The 13,770-nt window shown below is 41.0% G+C and overlaps 1 protein-coding gene across 2 annotated transcripts in view; it reads left to right on the top strand.

Moving 5' to 3' along the window:
* Positions 1 to 7,292: 7,292 nt before the first annotated feature.
* Positions 7,293 to 13,770, top strand: part of LOC117520805 (LIM and calponin homology domains-containing protein 1-like) — a 153,916-nt gene continuing 147,438 nt past the window's right edge. For both annotated transcript variants that reach the window (XM_034182140.1, XM_034182139.1), the window contains exon 1: positions 7,293 to 7,310. The gene's annotated coding sequence lies outside the window, so the exon portion shown is untranslated. The remainder of the gene's footprint in view (positions 7,311 to 13,770) is intronic.

The raw sequence follows: 13,770 nt of genomic DNA, 5'->3' as shown, positions 1-13,770 counted from the left end.
AGTCTAAATCTGTGATAGTGAGCACTTCTCCTTTGCTGAGATAATCCATCCCACCTCACAGGTGTGCCATACCAAGATGCTGATTAGACACCATGATTAGTGCACAGGTGTGCCTTAGACTGCCCACAATAAAAGGCCACTCTGAAAGGTGCAGTTTTGTTTTATTGGGGGGATACCAGTCAGTATCTGGTGTGACCACCATTTGCCTCATGCAGCACATCTCCTTCGCATAGAGTTGATCAGGTTGTCAATTGTGGCCTGTGGAATGTTGGTCCACTTTTCTTCAATGGCTGTGCGAAGTTGCTGGATATTGGCAGGAACTGGTACACGCTGTCGTATACGCCGGTCCAGAGCATCCCAAACATGCTCAATGGGTGACATGTCCGGTGAGTATGCCGGCCATGCAAGAACTGGGACATTTTCAGCTTCCAAGAATTGTGTACAGATCCTTGCAACATGGGGCCGTGCATTATCCTGCTGCAACATGAGGTGATGTTCTTGGATGTATGGCACAACAATGGGCCTCAGGATCTCGTCACGGTATCTCTGTGCATTCAAAATGCCATCAATAAAATGCACCTGTGTTCTTCATCCATAACAGACGCCTGCCCATACCATAACCCCACCGCCACCATGGGCCACTCGATCCACAACATTGACATCAGAAAACCGCTCCCCCACACGACGCCACACACGCTGTCTGCCATCTGCCCTGAACAGTGTGAACCGGGATTCATCCGTGAAGAGAACACCTCTCCAAAGTGCCAAACGCCAGCGAATGTGAGCATTTGCCCACTCAAGTTGGTTACGTCGACGAACTGGAGTCAGGTCGAGACCCCGATGAGGACTACGAGCATGCAGATGAGCTTCCCTGAGATGGTTTCTGACAGTTTGTGCAGAAATTCTTTGGTTATGCAAACTGATTGTTTCAGCAGCTGTCCGAGTGGCTGGTCTCAGACGATCTTGGAGGTGAACATGCTGGATGTGGAGGTCCTGGTCTGGTGTGGTTACACGTGGTCTGCGGTTGTGAGGCTGGTTGGATGTACTGCCAAATTCTCTGAAACGCCTTTGTAGACGGCTTATGGTAGAGAATTCAATACACAAGCAACAGCTCTGTTTGACATTCCTGCTGTCAGCATGCCAATTGCACGCTCCCTGAAATCTTGCAACATCTGTGGCATTGTGCTGTGTGATAAAACTGCACCTTTCAGAGTGTCCTTTTATTGTGGGCAGTCTAAGGCACACCTGTGCACTAATCATGGTGTCTAATCAGCATCTTGATATGGCACACCTGTGAGGTGGGATGGATTATCTCAGCAAAGGAGAAGTGCTCACTATCACAGATTTAGACTGGTTTGTGAACAATATTTGAGGGAAATGGTGATATTGTGTATGTGGAAAAAGTTTTAGATCTTTGAGTTCATCTCATACAAAATGGGAGCAAAACCAAAAGTGTTGCATTTATATTTTTGTTGAGTATACATTTAATATGTAAAAAATTATCTGGTACAGGCCTATTTGACATGCATTTCTAATTACTGATTGATTTACGGGTGTTTCTCAAACTACAAACTTATTTATATAATTCAGTTCAAGTCACTTCACACAAGGAAGGTCTAACGTTACCCACCCCCTGAGCAAGTACACGGGCAACACTGGTAGGAAAAATAAAAACCTCCCTCAAGCATTTTTGAGTGAAGGAAGAAACCTCAACCAGACCAGACTCAGTGAGATGACCATCTGCTTTTGTTATACTACAAAAACGACCAAATATAACAAAACACAACAAAGGATTATCACACATGCAATGACTGAAATGTTGCAGATAAGCAGCCATACACATGTAGGCTCGTGGTTGCAATGACCTACGTCTCATAATAAATCCAAATGGCAAAGAGCAGAGTCCCAACAAATAGACCACAATTAGTGAGGTGGCAATCAATTCCAGGTCAGTCACTGAAGGACACCCCGCCCAAAGACTGCATCCAGCCTACTCTTCCACAAATCCTCAGCACGGCCCGGACCTCAAGCATGATTTATTCCTTTCCCATCACTGTGCTCTCCTTGAATACAAATCAACATGCTGTAATTAATTACTTAGTAGACTGAATAAAAACTTGTGGTGAATCATTCTTTCATTGCATCGTGTTCCACAAAGGAATCTTCTCCTTTTGCACTTCTGTTGGAAAAGCTTCAGATATGATTTTGAATCCTTTTTGAACTCTGTCATCTTTCTTCTGGAAGGGGTTACTTTTGTAAGTTTGTTTGTTCTACGTTGTGGGTGTTCTGGAAAGACAGAAGTCATTACAAATATCAGCGCCTGGAACATGGTTACTGTCACATCAGATTATTATAGTCTGTGTCATCAGCTGGCTCAGAGGCTCTGGTCTCCTCCTGGATTTGGACTTGCTGTGATCCAGTTCTGATTCCACTGTGTAACATGACAGCAATTACGCTTCCTCAGTTATTATTACTGGTGATGGCTGTTTTATCAGTTTGTTATCTCCGGCCTCTGCAGAAACTCCACTGTGGTTCCATCTTGACTCAGCTGATTTAAAACTTGAACCCCTTCTAGGGGTCAGACTTTTACAAAACTCTTGCCAAAACCAAAAAAAGCAGTCTGTATTTAGCCTCCTGTAAACACAAACTAAATAATGTTGAGACTGATGTGGTTGTTAGGACATGATTGAGTCATGTTTGTACAGTATGTTGAGTTTTTGTGTTTGGAACAGCAGTAATTAACTTGAGTTTGACATTGTATTGGATGAATGTGATGGCATCGGTGTAAAACGTGCTAAATCCCAGTGTAGATCTGCACTGGATCTGAACAACTGGGGGTAGCCAAAAGACAAACAAAATGACTTTGTGGATCTTGATACTTTTGTAATTTGCTGCATCTGCTGCTGTCTGTGTTGCCAGATCTGTCAGACATGGTGAACTTTTGGATCTGGAGTTAATGGTGATTTAGTGGTAATTATCCTCTCCGGCATCTGAATCATGAGCCAACATTAATCTGAAATTAGTACTGGAAAAAAGATAGAAGCTATTCTGTTTTCCAGGTGCACATTGGCTGCAGAGGCCACGAGCACGTCTGTCAACTCCGTGCAGCAACGAGGCAATGACAGAAAGTTTTACTGGAAAATCCTCTCATAGATAAATTTTGTACAATATTCCTAAAAGATGCATGCTGTTTTCTTTCACCAGATATCATATTTTAGATATTTTTTAAAAGTATTTCTCCAAAATATTATGCATGCAATTATGCAAAATTATAGAATGTCTGAGTTTTCTCAATACAAATAAAAACAACTTGATAGACATGCAAATTAATTACAGAAGAAGCTTGAAAAAATGGAAAACAGTTTTAATGTAAACAAAATCAATTATTACTCAAGTTAAAAGGATGCTGAAAATTCTAATTTCCAGATCAACACTTTGATTACCCAGAATTAGTACATTAAAATAATAGTTGATTCTTAGTTGTTTCATTCTTAACCATCCAAATGGCATTATTTCTTGGAGAGATTTCTGCCCATTTGGGAAAATATTTTCATTATACCCCACTGTGTTAGGATTAACACAGAAAAAAAGTGCAAGTTGTACTCTCGTGCAACACAAAATATGATCTTGCATGAAGGCAGATTTACAACTGAAATTCAGCTCCCTGCTCCACTTTCTGTCCCTCCAGTTTATCCACTAACGGCCAACATGCACAGAAAAAGACCCCTCCTCAGTCACAGTGGAGGACTTCTGTGAAAGGGTCTACATAACTGATCCCATTCCTGACCTTTGGCTGAACCTGTGGCACCATAAGTTCAGGGACCTTCAGCCAGAGGCCTCACTTATGGAAAGTCAGATGTTACCAATTTCCAAAGATTTTTTCTTTTTTTTTTTGAAGCATTAAATCCTTTTACTCAGACCTAAAGGCAATATTGTGATTTGTTTTATGCAAATAAATACTTGGCAGTTGAGCCACTCTTTCAACATCAGAGCAGTATTTTACTTTGCTAAAAAACTGATTTAAGTTTCTCAATACGTAATAACTTGTCTGACTTTATGGTTCTTGCTTGAAAAAGGCCCAAGGTTACCTTGAATTTGTGATCTGCACATATTGTGCACCAGCGGTGCCTGTTTGTTTCTTTTCCACCATGCTAATTATGCTTGCACCATTACTGAAAACTCACTTGCACAGTGATAAGCAGCATTAATCAGAATCAGAAGTACTGAGAGATTAAAGATGAATTAGCACGGTTTGCTGGCTACACACCGGCGGACGTGTTTACTTGTGCTGCTGAAATAAAGATGTGTAGTGTTGGATTCTGCCAACAGTTAAGCAACACACTAAAGATGAGATCCTGCAAAGTACTTCTGAATACAAAGCAGGTATGTGACCCTGAAGTACGCATGCCGGTTTGGAGCACATGTCCCTGTTGATGTTCGCCAGCCCTGGAGCAAGTTGCTGTCAACTTAATAGCAGACTGATAACACTTCACCTCAGGGCTTTGACGTAAGTACAGTGTTTTTCTTCATGGAACCCACCTGTCTCCAAAGCTGGAGTTATTGTCTGTTAATTTGATCCAGGTAGTCGTTGACTATAGGGCCGCTGGGATTACAATGCAATGTGACCTATGCGTTTTCTTTGAGTGGCCCCCAGGGCAGAGGGATGCATTAAAATAGTTCAGACAGGATGGACCAGCACTGCAGCACAGTCATGGTCTTGAACTTATAAAGAAGAAAAGGCATTGCCCCAGAGGCCTGTATCACGTAAATTTTGTATTTGTTTTGTGCAGCTTGGTGAATTACGGGCGACAGCCAGATGTAGTTTTTCCTCAAGAGGCAACCTTTCTCCTCATATTGATACTTAATCTTTCAAAACATGAAAGCAGTGTCTCCCAGCTGTTTTAGTGTTGGAACATTATTGAATTTTTTTGATGTTCTTAGTTATCGATGATAAATAAAAATGATTTATACAAATAACGCTCCTTCTGTTCTTTCTGTGAAGTTCATTCCGGTCTTTGTGAACCAGCAGATTTTATTTCTTTGTGGAAATCAAAGCTGTCCAAACCACCAGAATGACTTCTGCCTAAACTTATCTAAAAAAGGAAATTTTGCAAAATGAGCATGAATACCAACCAGTATGTTTGTAAAATAATGAGGACAACCTTTCCCTTAAATGTCAAAGGCAACACAACTGAACGCACATTCAGTTCCACTCACTGATTCAGTAAATCAGGTAGATGAGTGGATAAGGAACTTACCTGCCAATATATAGACCCGGGTTTGAATCCTCCTCATGCTACCTGTCTGTTGGAGAAGACACATAAGTGGCAATGTCTGTCCACCAAGCTGTAAAATGGGTATGGGCTTTGGGTTAGGAAAGTAACCTGCCTCCTGTCCAGGGAAGTTGGTGACTAAGCACCAGCACCAACGGGTGTCAGTGCCTATATAGGACTTTTTTCTTCTACTCACTGACTTAGTCACTGACTAACTCCATTAATACCCTTATTGCAGCACTTGAGAAGCTCAGTGAGGAATTTGCACATCTGAGTCAACACTTTCATGAGACCTCTGAAAAGGTGCTTTAATAGTTGGCACCAAGACATTTGCAAGAGATCATATAAGTACTGCAAATTATGAGGTGGGGCCTTTATGGACCGGAGTTGTTTTTTCAGCACTAATCACATGACCTTTTGCAGGTTTACCAGTTTTCCATACTTGGACCACTTTTAGTAGGGACTGGCCATTACAGATGGGAGACATTGCACAAAAACTGCAGTTTTGGAAACGCTCTGGTCCAATCATCTATCCATCACAATTTTGCCCTTGTCAGAATCACTTAAATGTTTATGTGTCCCCATGTTTCCAGCTTTGAGGACAAAATGTTAACTTGCTGCTTACTATAGCCCTCCTGCTCACAGGTCCCGGTGTAACAAGATCATCAATGTTATCCACTTTAGCTCTCAGGGATCACAGCTTTATGTCTGATTCATGTCCTCGTTAGTACCTGAAAAGGGCTGATGGAATCATGAGGGCACTGGACAGAGGTGTTGGAAATGCTGATGTCTTTGTTGGAGAACAAAAGGTCCAAATTTTTGGGGTCCTAATGCTTCCTGCCTTGCTGTATGGTTGTGAGACTCAGAAGCTATCCAGTGAAGGAAAATGATGATTGGATATTTTTGGTACCAGGTCTTTTCAGCGAATCCTTGGGTACCACTTGAATGACTTTGTGTCAAATATGCGGTTACTTGCGGGCACTGAGATGAAAATTATCACTTGTATGGTTAGGGAGCATCGGCTATGACATTTTGGCCATGTGGCACATTTCTCAGGGCATGATCCATCATGCAGGTGCCTCATTGTTGAGGAACATGGCAATAGGTGAAGGTCAAGGGGATGCCACATTTCACCTGGCTGCACCAAATAGATGGACCAGCTGTCTGCCTGAGTGGGTGGTTGCCATCTATTGCTCAAGGTAGTTCCATTTTGTGGTGGAGATGGTGATAGAGCTCCAGAACGTGCTGATACACATGGCTTGACCTGATATTAATTTGATGTTTTGAGGCGTCTCCTTTGTTTTGTGATTTCCAAAGGTGAGCATGATGGAAAATATACTGAATTTTGAAAAGGCTTGAGAAAACCAATCATATTGATGTTTTGATCTGTTTTACAGTTTAAAGACAAATGAATTTCCTTGAAACAAATGTAGAGTAGATGGTTCGGTGGGATAGTACCACTGCCAGCATGTAGACCAGGGTTCAGTTCCAGGTGTGTACTTAAGGCTATGTGTCTGTGTGCTTGGCTGCATTATCTCAGTTCAGCCAGCTATAAATGGCCACCAGCCTTGGTTGGGGAAGCAACCTTAAATGGACCCCCGACAGACCTTGGGGGGGAGGTGTGTGCATAGATTCCAATCTCCTTCATGCTATGGTATTCCACTTACAAACTTTAAATTATAATCCTCTCCTTTGGGGATGTTGCTTTGTTGGTTTTTAATGATGGACACATAGTATACAAATAAAAACAAATGTGGTTTAGAAAAAGTCTTTAAAGTAAAATCAGATAACAGAGGTATGTAATTTGTAATGCAGACAAATCTGAGAACTTTCAGGGGGTTGGATAGTTTTGCAACATGCTTTGCAACATGCTTGACATGTCCTTCATATGTGAGGGTAAACTGTGTGTTCTCACACACCAAATGCTCCATCTTGCTTTGCAGGGTTTTCACATGGTCTTCAGTTCATATCGACACACACTGTGTGGGAGCAACGGATGCATATCAATCAGCTCTGCAGTCACTGACAAACAGAGCAGTAAGATATCCCCCCCCCCCTTTCTGCATTTCAGACATTGTCAGAGAGAGATGATAAAACTTGAATTTATGTAAATCTGCATAATCCCCAAAACACCAGTATATTGATGAAGAAGCTGGTTTTCCACTCAGAGCAGAAGTCTGCCAAAGTTTGAAGAAATTATACTTTGGCTTTATTACACATTGAAAAAAGTTAAAAAATTCCAGCACAATATATTTTTAGATGCATTTTGTCTTTTTTGTTGTTTTATAAATAAAGAATGTGACTAGCCTGTTGTCCAAGTGGAAAAACACAATTCTGATTATATTAATCAATCTCATTGACCGTATTTTCCAGATTATAAATCAAGATTTTTGTTGTTTATGTTTTTTCTAGTTTAGCAGGTCCTGTCACTTATTCTTGGTTGCGACTTACGTATACACCATAAACTTGTTTCACTTTTATTTGTATTATGATTCTTCTACTTATTTATTATTTCTATAAGGCTTTCCCAAGAACCATGTGCTAAACAAAATAAATGCATCCCCCTGCCCAGCCCAGTAATAAATGAGTAAATGCCAATAATAAAGATACACTATACATGAAAATACAGAATTCAAGAGCTGATTAAAAACAATAATTGTACTCACATTTTTATTGTTGTGGGCCAGCAATCCATGTTCATCTGACAATTTTGTTTGTTTAAATTGTATAAAATAGCATCCAATATGTTCTGCATTTCACATTCACTTGTCCTTCATGCTTATTTTTGGATTTTAACAATCCTTCTAGTACACACCACAGTCTGAGTGTTTCATGCATGAATCCACAACTTATTTTGCCGTCTGTGTCTGATGATTTCATTTCCCCTCCACAGCATGTCTTTTTCCTGGTTCTCTCCCTCAGCCCCAACCAGTCCCAGCAGAAGACTGCCCCTCCCTGAGCCTGGTTCTGCTGGAGGTTTCTTCCTGTTAAAAGGGAGTTTTTCCTTCCCACTGTAGCCAAGTGCTTGCTCACAGGGGGTCGTTTTGACCGTTGGGGTTTTACATAATTATTGTATGGCCTTGCCTTACAATATAAAGCGCCTTGGGGCAACTGTTTGTTGTGATTTGGCGCTATATAAAAAAATTGATTGATTGATTGATTTTGTCCAGACACCATCAAATAACATCCAGCATGTTGTCCAACACACATTTATTTATTCATGCTCCCCATTATTAGCATTTAAAAGCCTGTATGTGAAATAACAGCACATGTTGTGATACAGTACTCATTTGCAGTACTTGCATGAGAAAATCTTTTTTATTGGCTGCCACCAGCCCCTGTTACTTGAGTGTCACCACATGAGACCCAGTAAACTTGGATTTAGCACAGGTTCTACACCAGATGACAAAATTCCTGATGCAACTCCAGCTTAGCTTCTGGTGTTCCCAAGTAGTCAAGTACTACCTACTATGCTTCATGTCTGGGATCTGACAATATCAGGTGTGCACATGATGCATCTTTGATTGCATATAAGAATACCTTCCTCCTGCTAACTGTTTTTTTTTTTTTTTTTTTAGGTACTCATGTATCACAGGCTTCTATGGTGAAGGAATCGTTTTTGTTCATCTTAAAAATTACAGAATGTTATCTTGGGCTATAAAATCTAGTCATATCATTTTCAAGAGTATAAATTATAGAAATAATATTCACCAAGAGTGGGACCTTTGCATTCAAAGGTAGAGCTTCTTGGTTCCCAGACATTTCTCAGTAGCAGAACTACAGACTAAAAGAATTTGATTAAGTTGAATTTCACTTGGCAGGACCAGATACTTTTTTCTGGCCAAGAAATATTAGTCTGAAGCCTAGTGGAACAGGAAAGAGATAAGAGAGGAGGGAGATAATCATCACACATCCAAATGTGTCTGTTCTTAAACGAGGGGAAATAATGGATTCAGATACTCTCGACTGCAAAGACATTCTAGTAAGACTAGACTAAGGTTAAATTAGCCACATTAACTTGTAGATGGTACCTTAGATAGACAGCTGGACCTTTGGCCTTCTTATGTCATGGAATGGATAAAAAGTGTACAATTGATTATCATATTTTCAACCAGCCCAAGACCCATATCTTATGATTGTGCTGTCACTCTGGCCAACAGTCCAAAACTTAAAGATATGCAACTTAGAATGACATAAATTTGTCAACTCAAGTTAGCACGTTGGCTTAGTGATTAGCACTGTTCCCTCACAGTGAAATGGTCATGGGATCGACTCTCACCTGTGGCCTTTCTGTGTGGAGCTTGCATGATCTCTCCGTGTTGACGTGGGATCTGTCTGGGTGCTCCGGCTTCCTCCCACATCCAAAATACATGCAGGTTAGGTAGATTGGAATCCTTAATTTGTCCATAGGTGTGCATGTGGGTGTGAATGTGTTTGTTTGTCTATATGTGGCCCTGCGACAGACTGGCGTCCTGTCCGGTGTGTGCCCTGCCTCACCCCCATGACTTCCAGGATAGGCTCCAGCTCCCCGCAACTGTGAATTGGAGTAAGCAGGTACAGGAAATGGATGGATGGAGTATTTAATGATGAACCAATTAAGATTTGGTGAATTTTGATGCACACGATAAATTAAATAATCAAGTTTGTTTTGTTAATGTAATATGCCATGTACCTGTCCGTCACCTGCTGGACATGCCTGGTATTTTTGCAGTGAATCATCTTATCACATGTATGATTGAAAAAAAATTAGGTTTTTATCAGCTTCTTTTATTTGCAAAACTTGGTCTGGTGGCCATGAAGGCTACCAGTGCTTGTTTAAGCTGTTGTGTTTTTTTTCTCTGTCAGTTTGGCTCTGAAACTGGGGTTTATTGTCACTGTTCAATTTGGACAATCAGAGCTAGTCTTCTTCTGGCACACCTCCATATTTTGTGGGAAGCCTGCTTGTACTGTCAAGCGGCTTTTCAGACCCAATAATCAGGCGTCACTTGTCACTTTTGTACTGTCAACACCAAGCACACAGTGTTCCATTAACAAGCGTTTGCATAAGAATGAAGCATGCTGGAGAATAGATGCAGTATATATCAGCATACAGGGAAAATCTGTGCCACTTTGCTCTGCTTATCTCCATTTATCTGCCTCCGTCTGCCTCCTGTGGACCAAACACGAAGTATCAAACCCTCACAGCAGCAGAAAGGAGGCTTGCTGTCGGCCTTCTCACTGACATGCACCACTCCAGTTCTTTTGTAATGGGTCCAGCAGCTTGACAAGTCAAAAAACTGCCAGAAACACACAGCTCGGACAAACACTACATCAAAGCATTTGTTTTTAACTAAGATATGAATAAGTGTTTAAAAACTAGCCTTCAACATTTATAAGCCAAACAATTACAACAGTGTTGAATTAAATTTAACTGAGTATGGTCTTAAGTCTTCTAACTCCATCAAGGGCTGATGGTCTTTAAATTTTCACTCAAAGCTGACAGAGTATCCTCCTTTGAAGTTTCTTGTTAAAAATCCACACGGACCCTGGACTTTAGGATGCCTGTAAACCCCTCTGCTTCAGCCCTGCCCAGAACAGGCCGTTTCTGTGTCTGCAGCTTTAAATGCAAATGAGCTGTGTCTGACCACACCCCCCTCTATGGAAGTGCGCAAGCATGTTTTGTCCATGTCACCACCATGTACAGTATAATACAATGAACATGATGTCTTTTCAGGAAGGCGCTGTCTGCTGACAGCCAGATCACTTACATGAGCCAGACACACACACAGAAATCCCAAGCTGATTGTACCCTGTAAAAATAACATCCAAAATAATGGTCATAGCTAATACAGAGTGTGGGAGAACAGCATTATCAAAGACAAATGATGTGGCATGCTTGAGTAGCAATATTAATGCCACTGAAACACTACCTGATGAATTACAAGTGTTTGGCAGCAGTCGAGTAACACACACTCAACTCCTGTGGTGTGTTTCACACAAAGTAATGGGCCTGTCACACCTGGACGATTTAGCCAGCATATGTTGACATATTAAAATACGACAAATACACTGGTGTACATTCAAATTATGGGTACATTTTGTATAAGTTAAGAGCATGTTGAAGTACACCAGTAAACATTGTAGTATGGCGAGTTCATCAAACTATTTTGGTCAATATTTTTGACATATGCCAGCATATGGGTCAATCTATGTCCCTCATACGCAGGGCATAGATTGTACGTAAGTTATGCAGTTGTTGTCACATGACTTGTAAGTTCCTCATAAGTCAGAATACATCCATTGATGCAGTCCTTTGATTGGCTCAACAACTGAAAGCTGCAGTCCTCATGCAAACAATTCAGACTGTTTCAAATATTAAAACCATCCACAAACAGAGCAAATATAAAGTCTTAATCTTAGTTGATCATTCCAGTCAGATTCATCATCACAGCCTGACGAATACTTATCCATACAAAGCGTCTTGATTTTGGAAAACGAAGTATGAAAATACTTTAGTTCCTTGTTGTGGCTGAAGAAACATAGCGTTTTAAAAGAAGTCCATCTGGGTTTGTCTGCTCCTTGTGTGTTTCTCAGCCTAAACCAGAGGATGCCGGGGCTTTGTGACACAACAAGAAAGAGTCATGGAGCATCATTCATTCACGTCAGCATTTTCCACAGTCATCAGTTGATTCTTCATCATTTTGCACAAGATGAAAATAAATTCCATGATCTATCACAACAAAACTTTCATTAAATTAAAAAATGTTAAATTCCTCTGTTTGGCCTTTGTTTGGAGGGGGCATGGCCGAGCGAAAGTGGTCACACTCTCAATGATGTGCAGGTTAAAATCTACATGCTCTGCCTATCAGACTAAAGGGTGCTGCTGGTGGCAAAAACACAATCCAAGCCAGACTTAACTGGTCCGACCCATACCATACTGTGCCGTACTAACCTGGACTGCTAGGTGGAAACGGGGCTGTCAGCATACACTGGCTAAATTGTCATGGTGTGACAGTTACATACCTTATTTCATGTAGCCAACATATTCTCCAAATTTTTCATAAGTTGACATATGCTTGATAAATTGTCAACATTTGACAGGCCCATAACCCACATTAGCTGCCATTCTAACAACACTTTCAATAGGCTATCATTGTTGACACACAGTAAAGGAACAAGAATGATAAAACTTACAGCTCCTAAATTTGAAGCTGGGTAACGGACAGTCAGTACTCATCCATGCTTTTATCTTCAGAATGTAGCGAACTCTGCACTGTGTGTACCCTCAACGGAAAGCCGTCTGAAGTGAAATACTTCGCACCGGCAACGTTTTAGGACCTGTTGTCTTCAAGGGAAAATCCTTATTAATCTGTGTGGGCACACATTTGAAGAAAAGCAGGTTAAAGAGAGGATGGACTTTACTCATTTTTGGTGAGGTGGTTGGGGGAGTGTAGACAGGCTAGGGACACACGGTATTGTTAAGAAACATAATAAAGTGCATTTTGCATATGTGACCTTTCATATTTTTGTGTGTTCATTACCTTCACCACTTGGTTTTGTTTAACACATCTTAAAAACATATGAACAGAATTCAGTGAAATGTATATAGAAGTAGGCTTCAGGTCATAGCTGGTGCTCCTTCACCATGCAAGTGATACTCCTCATCTGAATCTCCCTAAGGAACTGCTTGTTTGACACAGTCACCCCAGTGGAATCCTAACTATCCAAACAAACAAACCACATGCCTAAGACATCCAGTCATTGCCTTAAGTCACTGGTTACCGTCCAAGTCTACCAACCACACATTAAGACATGAAGCCCCAGGACCCTGAAGACTTGGACCTTCATTTTCCTGTAAAGATATCTACATCACCAAACACCTCTGTCCGGTTATCTCATGAGTTCATAAGTTATTCTCAGGCATATCCCTTTATTTAAAGCAGAGGAGCCAGAGACATGAATATCACCTCTGAGATAAATGATGCAAGTTCAACACTTTTGCCACATTCAGATATGCTTCTCGTGACGAAATACAGGAGCTTGTTAAAAACCTGAACCTTGATCTTGATCCAGGACAAACACAGACACTAAGATTCCTCACTGTTGAGGACCAAGAAGACCAAGTAAATACCTATGTTTCCTCTGGCTGATAGATGGATATTTTCAAGGGGTGGGGATAGGGATGTTGTCTGCCTGGATGGTTGGCATCCACCACCCGAGACAGTTCCATAATGTTGTGTATGCAGCGGATTGTGAAACCAGCGCATGCTCTCAAACTTAACTTGTACTTAGGTGAAATACTGCCCCCATGTGCCTCACAGTATATTGAATACTGAAATATTGAATACTAATTTGCAAGTAGTGTCCAAACATGCCCAAAGTATTATAATGTGTCAAAAAAATTAAACATAACAAAGCAAGTAGTCATTGCTACAGTAACTATGAGCATGCTGACTGTATGACGTTCCCATGCAAATACATGTAAACAGGCAACTTCTCTTTGGCAAAGGCAGCTAGT

This window comes from Thalassophryne amazonica, chromosome 11 (assembly GCF_902500255.1).
Source record: "Thalassophryne amazonica chromosome 11, fThaAma1.1, whole genome shotgun sequence".
Lineage (NCBI taxonomy): Eukaryota > Metazoa > Chordata > Actinopteri > Batrachoidiformes > Batrachoididae > Thalassophryne > Thalassophryne amazonica.
The sequence above is the reverse complement of the archived record's forward strand: the minus strand, read 5'-3'. Positions and strand labels throughout refer to the sequence as shown.